This window comes from Macaca nemestrina, chromosome 16, assembly GCF_043159975.1.
Source record: "Macaca nemestrina isolate mMacNem1 chromosome 16, mMacNem.hap1, whole genome shotgun sequence".
In the NCBI taxonomy this organism is placed as follows: Eukaryota; Metazoa; Chordata; class Mammalia; order Primates; family Cercopithecidae; genus Macaca; species Macaca nemestrina.
The window spans coordinates 33,582,850-33,588,849 of record NC_092140.1 but is presented as its reverse complement, the minus strand read 5'-3'; the positions used below and the strand labels follow the sequence as shown (position 1 = coordinate 33,588,849).

Sequence of the window (6,000 nt, the reverse complement as noted above, 5' to 3'; positions counted from 1 at the left end):
TAACAAATTAATAAATAAATATACTTTAAATTTTTTTCACAGAAAAAGCAAGGTTGTTAAAAGAGCCAGAGAGAACACCTAGTTTTACCCTCTAGTTTTATAGGTAACTGAACTGAGACTCAAAGAATTTCATTAACTTATGCAATGTCTTCACGTTAGTGGAAATAGAAATTCAATGTGCTTTCCATTAGGTCATATTTGTTCTATTTTGAAGATCAAAAGAGATGATAGATGAAATCTATAATATAGAAATGATAATATACTATACTGAGTATTTGAATAGCATATTGGCAAAGAAGAGTAGGTAATGGCATCTCTATTTTCCAAATATAAAGCAAATTCATAGGTCAATTGAAAGATTACTGGGGTCAGCTATCAAGGGATAGAAGTAATGGGTTTTTGTTGCCTCTCCCTGATAATATACAGTTTGCTTTCAGTAGGGACTAAAGTTACTAGTCACTAAGTGGCAGCACAGAATAATGAAAAGAGCATAAGCTCTCGAGGCAAGCAAAGTTCGGTTGCAAACCTGGACCCATCCCCTACTAGCTATATCACTTTGGGTAAACATTTAGCATCCCTGAATATGGGATTCCTCAGAAAAAAAAAAAAAGACATATCTTATTAGCAATGATACTACTAAATATTTATGGAATATGTATCATGTGATAGTTACTGCTTTAATAGTTTACTATTACTGTTTTGAGAGTTTTAAGTGTATTAGCTCATTGAATCCCCAGAATAGAATTATTGTGAAAACTATGTGAGAAGATTAAATATATAAAGCACCTGTTATAATCTTCTTTCCTCTTACATACTACCGGTAAGTTTGATATTCATACTAGTGAACATGGTATGAATATCAAACTTACCTAATTTGAGTCACTGTTGAAAGAGTAGGGGACCCATATGTCGCAAGCATATGGCATGGCAAATGGGTCCCCTACTCTTTCCACAATGACTCAAATTAGGATGCATAAGAATGGGAAGAGAAAATATAAAGATGGTGATTGTTTCCTATATATCACAATTTGGAGAAAAATAATCGGCCTTTAGTGTTTTTCCCGAGCGTTAATGACAGTAATACCCTGGCATTGCTCTGCTGTAACATCATGGTCATCTCTACTTAATCTGAAAGAAAAAATCATTTCCATGTATGTGTTTTTAAATTTGTGTTGTTGATGTTTGTCCATGAGTAAGCAAAAGTATCTCTCCTCTAACAAATGTCTTCTAATTAAATATAGGCAAACCACATTCATTATATAAGCATATATCATCTGATTCCTGCAATTTGATCTTTTCTTTAAAAAAAAACAGTATAAAGAGAAGGATCAAATTTTTAAAAAATATATTTTTGTCAAGAAATTATATCCTATAATCAAAATCAAAATTGACTTTCCAATTAGGAAAGGAATTCAGGTCAAGTATGTGACCTAGCAGTTTCAAAACACGACCACATATATGGTTTAGAACAAATATTAAAAACACTCTTTTTTGCTGTCCTATTTACCAGAAGGTCTTTTCAGCAGTTTCTGTAAATTCTTACCTTGTTGCCAAAGAGTGATTTGAGGTTCAAAAGCAACTAGAGAATAGAGCTATTATTTCTTTGACTTTTCATTAATTCTGGGCCTTATGGTGACTGAACATCTTTCTTTCCAGAAGCTCAGAGACATTGTTTACTGAGCTGCTATGCTAATTTGTACTTTGGAACAAAGCTTGAGCTAGTACTTATTTCAGAGATGGTGCAAATGAATTGAGTAGAAGCAGTGGTACCCAGATCTTGTAGTTTTGGAGATTGCCAAAACCTCAACAACAAACTATTTGATGATTACTCTTAAATCTATACCTTTAGTCATAATCGTTCTTCTGAATTCTAAAGATATTAACTGTGCACAATATCCTCACCTAGAGGTTTCAGAGACACCTAAAATTCGACTCGTCCCATATGTGTTTGTAATATTCTACTCTGAACCTGCTAACCCTTTGGTATTCTACATCTTGGTTAATAATTTACTTATCCACATAGAAATCCCAGCCAGAAACCTGCCATCATTGTTGATTCTTCCTTTTGTTCAGCATTTATACCCAATGAGTCTCTCCTGACCATCAGTTCTCCTTCCAGAGAGTCATTGAATCTGCCCGTTCTTCCAACCACTATCCTCATTTTCTCTCTCCTGGATTATTGTCATAGCTTCCTAATGGGTCTGCCTGTCTCCAGGGTAACCACTTTCCATTCCACCCACTGAACTGTGCCAGAGTGTGCTTTCTGAATAACAAATCTGATCTTGTCACTCACACAATTAAAATCCTCCAGTGGATCCCAGCCACTTACAGCATGAAAATTCAAACTCCGGAGCACAGCCTACAAAGACTGTTTTTGATCTGGCTCCTAGGTCTTTCATCAGCAACCCAGGACCATCCTTCCTGAACTTCTCACAGTTTGGCCCCCTGTAATGCTCTCTTGTGTTTCTCTGGCTTTGCACGTGCAGTGTTCATGCCTGGAACAGCCTTTCTCTTTTCCACCCCCTAAACACCTACTCATCTTCTAGATGTAGTTCAGTGGCACCTGTTCTGTGTAGCTCTTCCTATGCTCATCTGTGCATATTCTCAGCAGCAATCACATGCCAATCCATATAATAGGTTTTACTTCATTGTATTTTAATTCTGTTTATATATTTGTTTCCCCCTCCTTTCTGTGAATTCATCTGAGCATTGTCTTTGTATTCCCAGCATCTAGCAGAGCGCCTGGCAGTAGTGTAGGGACTCAGTGCATGTTTGCTGAATATGAATGAATACGGAGGCAGCTGGTCTCAGTCAAACCGCGGCAACCCTGGGCATGCGGCTCAGCATCCTCTGAAACTCTGTCCTCATTTTGCAAATTTAGGGACGACCAGACCTATCTTCCTGTCCTATCATAAGGATTAAAGAAGACATGGGAGTACTCTGTGTACAGTAAGTTGATACTTATATAAATATATGTAAGATCATGTAATTATTGTGACCCATTACACACTGAACAAGATACTTTTAGAAACTGATTTATCAATACACATGGCACATAAGGACCCTTCACAAAATAGACATACAATGTACCTGCCTTCTACTCTCATCTTGGTGGACTTATCCTCCAAAGTCTCGCTTCAGGGTTTGAGAGTCTCCCAAGCCTGTCCTGTCTCCTCCCCAGCAGAACTTATCATGGTCCTCTCTAGGCTCCCTATATATCTGATATATGTTTCTCTTATAGCTTGCACCACTGCATACAGCTTTTGTTTATGTGTTTGTCTTTTTCCTATTCTACTGGACCTCCTCAAGATGCTATCTAATTTTCCCAGAGCTGTTACATCCCTTTTCTCAGTGATTACTCCTCTGCAAAGTGGCTCTCATTCCAAATCCCAGAACAAACTGAGGACAATAGCGCACCACAGTTCCCTGGATTGTCCCTCCCCTGGATGAAGGGTATGCTGCTCGGGGAGGTACCCCTGGGTTCAGGGGTTATTCTCTGAATTCCCCTTGATGGCTGCCTAACTTGTACTTCGGGCTCCAGGGTATATTGGAGGTTTCCCAGGCATTTTGCAGCATGATTTATTTCAGAGCTTTAAATGGATGTGTTGTCCTTGCTTTCCCTCTCAGTATCAACTCAAGTCTCTATATGAGGTTTGGCACATTCTCTTGACTCCCCGGTTTACTCTTTGCTAATATGCTGAGCTTTGCTCAGGAACCCTGAGCTATTCAGGGGCATATCTCCTGGACGACAACCAACAGTCGTCCTGGATCTCCTCCCATTCCTCCCCTCCTCTGCTCTCCTTCCTTCACTTCCTCCTCTCTGTCTTTTTTCCCTCCTCCTCTTTCCATATTAAAATCGTTTTTTAAAAGCAGCCAATTGTCTTTGAAGATTTGCTCAGTGCCAGGCCTTGTGCCAAGTGCTGTACATGCATTATATCATTTTTCCTTGCAATAAATCTATGAGGAATTCCTATCAATGTCCTTTAAAAAAAAAAGAAAGAAAGAAAGAAAAAGAAAAAAAGATAGGACACTAAAGCTTAGAGAGATAACCTGACTTGGCAGACATTTCAAACCAATTGGGTCTGCTCGAGTCTAAAACTCTTGCTCTTGATGCCGATGATATTGTGCCTCTGAGTCATCACTGACCCCACCTCTCCCACTGTTTTCTGACTCCCACACCTTCCTCTGAGGCCTCTGCCCTACCACTGGTGGCACAGTTTTGCCTGCCTGTGACTTGGAGGTTTATGGTCAGCTGCACATCCATGGTCAACCCCCATTGCATCTGCTGTAAAAATCTCCATCCACCTCCATAGCCTGCCTTTGTTTAAGTACCACATCTTGTTAACCTCACCTCCTGACATATAGCAAAAGTCAGGAACTGCGACTTCTTTACTTTATAGTCCTAAATTCTCCTGCAAGTGGGCCCCAAACAAATTTATTCAACAAATAAATATATCTTTAACATGAAAATAGTAGGTAATATGTAAATAAAAATAATATCCAAAATTCTTAGGGCTGCTAATTATTTTAAACATTGTCCCTTTTATATATAAATCCTCGATATGTTAATTTGCATTTTTTTCCAAGAAGATTCCTCACAGCTGACTAGTAGGCAATTTTGTTGGTTTGGATTGAATTAAGGCAATATATTTAAATTTAAATGTGGAAAACTGGTTGCTATGGTTTGGATATGGTTTGTCCCCACCCAAACTCATGTCAAAATGGGAATCTCAGTGCAGCAGTGTTGGAAAGTGGGACCTAGTGAAGGTGTTTAGGTCAGGGGAGTGGATCCCTTGTGTGTACATTAATAGCCTCCCATGGGGTGAACTCTTGCTCTCAAGAAAGTGGGTTATTAAAAAGTGGCATCCTCAATTGCTTTATTTTGCTTCCTTTTCTTACCATGGGATCTCTTTCCACACAGCTGCTCCCATTCTGCTTTCTGCCATGAGTGGAAGCAGCATGAGGCCCTTACCAGGTGCAGCTGCCCAATTCTGGACTTTTCAGCCACCAGAATTGAGAACTAAATAAACATTTTTTCTTGATGAATTACAGTCTCAGGTATCTGTTACAGCAGTACAAACTGGACTAGGAGACTAAGTTTTTTTAAAACTGGAAAGAAAGATTTAGCCCCACAAAAATATTTATGTAACTTCTTCCACATCTTAACTTCAGTGTTTCATTATAAGAAGAAGCAATCATATTGTTTGTAATTTCTCATAATTTTGATCATGGGCAAATCCTAGTCCAGTTTTGGACTTTCAAGGAGCTACTTATAAAATCAGATAGTTGGTAGCGCAAAGCTAGTTTAAAGTCAGACATTTAACTTTGTGATCATGAGCTGAAAAGTGAATGCCTTTTGTTTTGTGTAAAGTAACCTAAATCAGGAGTTTTATTCCTTGAGCTCTGAGCCTATATGAGGAACAAAAGAAATAAGTATTTTTTATTAGTCAAGAAAGATATTACTTTAAAAATAATTTTTGGATCCATGAACCAAATTCTGCAAATTTCTATTTATAGGTTTGCAGTCTATTATGTTAATCCTAGGTAATATGTCAGAAAAAATGAACTCTTATCTGTCTAAAAATAGAGTAGCAGTCCAGGCATACTTCACTTCCTTCATTGTACTTCACTTTATTGCACTTTGCAGATATTACATTTTTTATAAATTGAAGGATTGTGGCAACCCTGCATCTATCAAGTCTATCAGCACCATTTTTCCAACAGCATATGCCCATGTTGTATCTCTGTTTCACATTTGGTAATTCTCACAATGTTTCAAACTTTTTCATTATTATTACATATATTATGGTGATCTGTGATGAGTGATTTTTGATGCTATATTGTTATCATTTTGGGGGTGCCACAAACCACACTATATAAGTTTACAAATTCTATTGATAAATGTATGCGTTCTGACTTCGCCCATTGGCCATTCCCTCATCTCTCTCCCTCTCCTTTGGCCTCCCTCTTCCCTAAGACACAACAATATTGAAATTAGGT

At 38.0% G+C, this 6,000-nt stretch overlaps 1 long non-coding RNA gene across 1 annotated transcript in view; it reads left to right on the top strand.

Annotated features, from left to right (window-relative positions):
- The first annotated feature begins 2,825 nt into the window (after positions 1-2,825).
- LOC105481700 (uncharacterized) overlaps positions 2,826-6,000 on the top strand; it is a 42,341-nt gene continuing 39,166 nt past the window's right edge. Inside the window, exon 1 of the long non-coding RNA XR_987107.3 lies at positions 2,826-2,949. This is a non-coding gene — a long non-coding RNA (uncharacterized lncRNA). The remainder of the gene's footprint in view (positions 2,950-6,000) is intronic.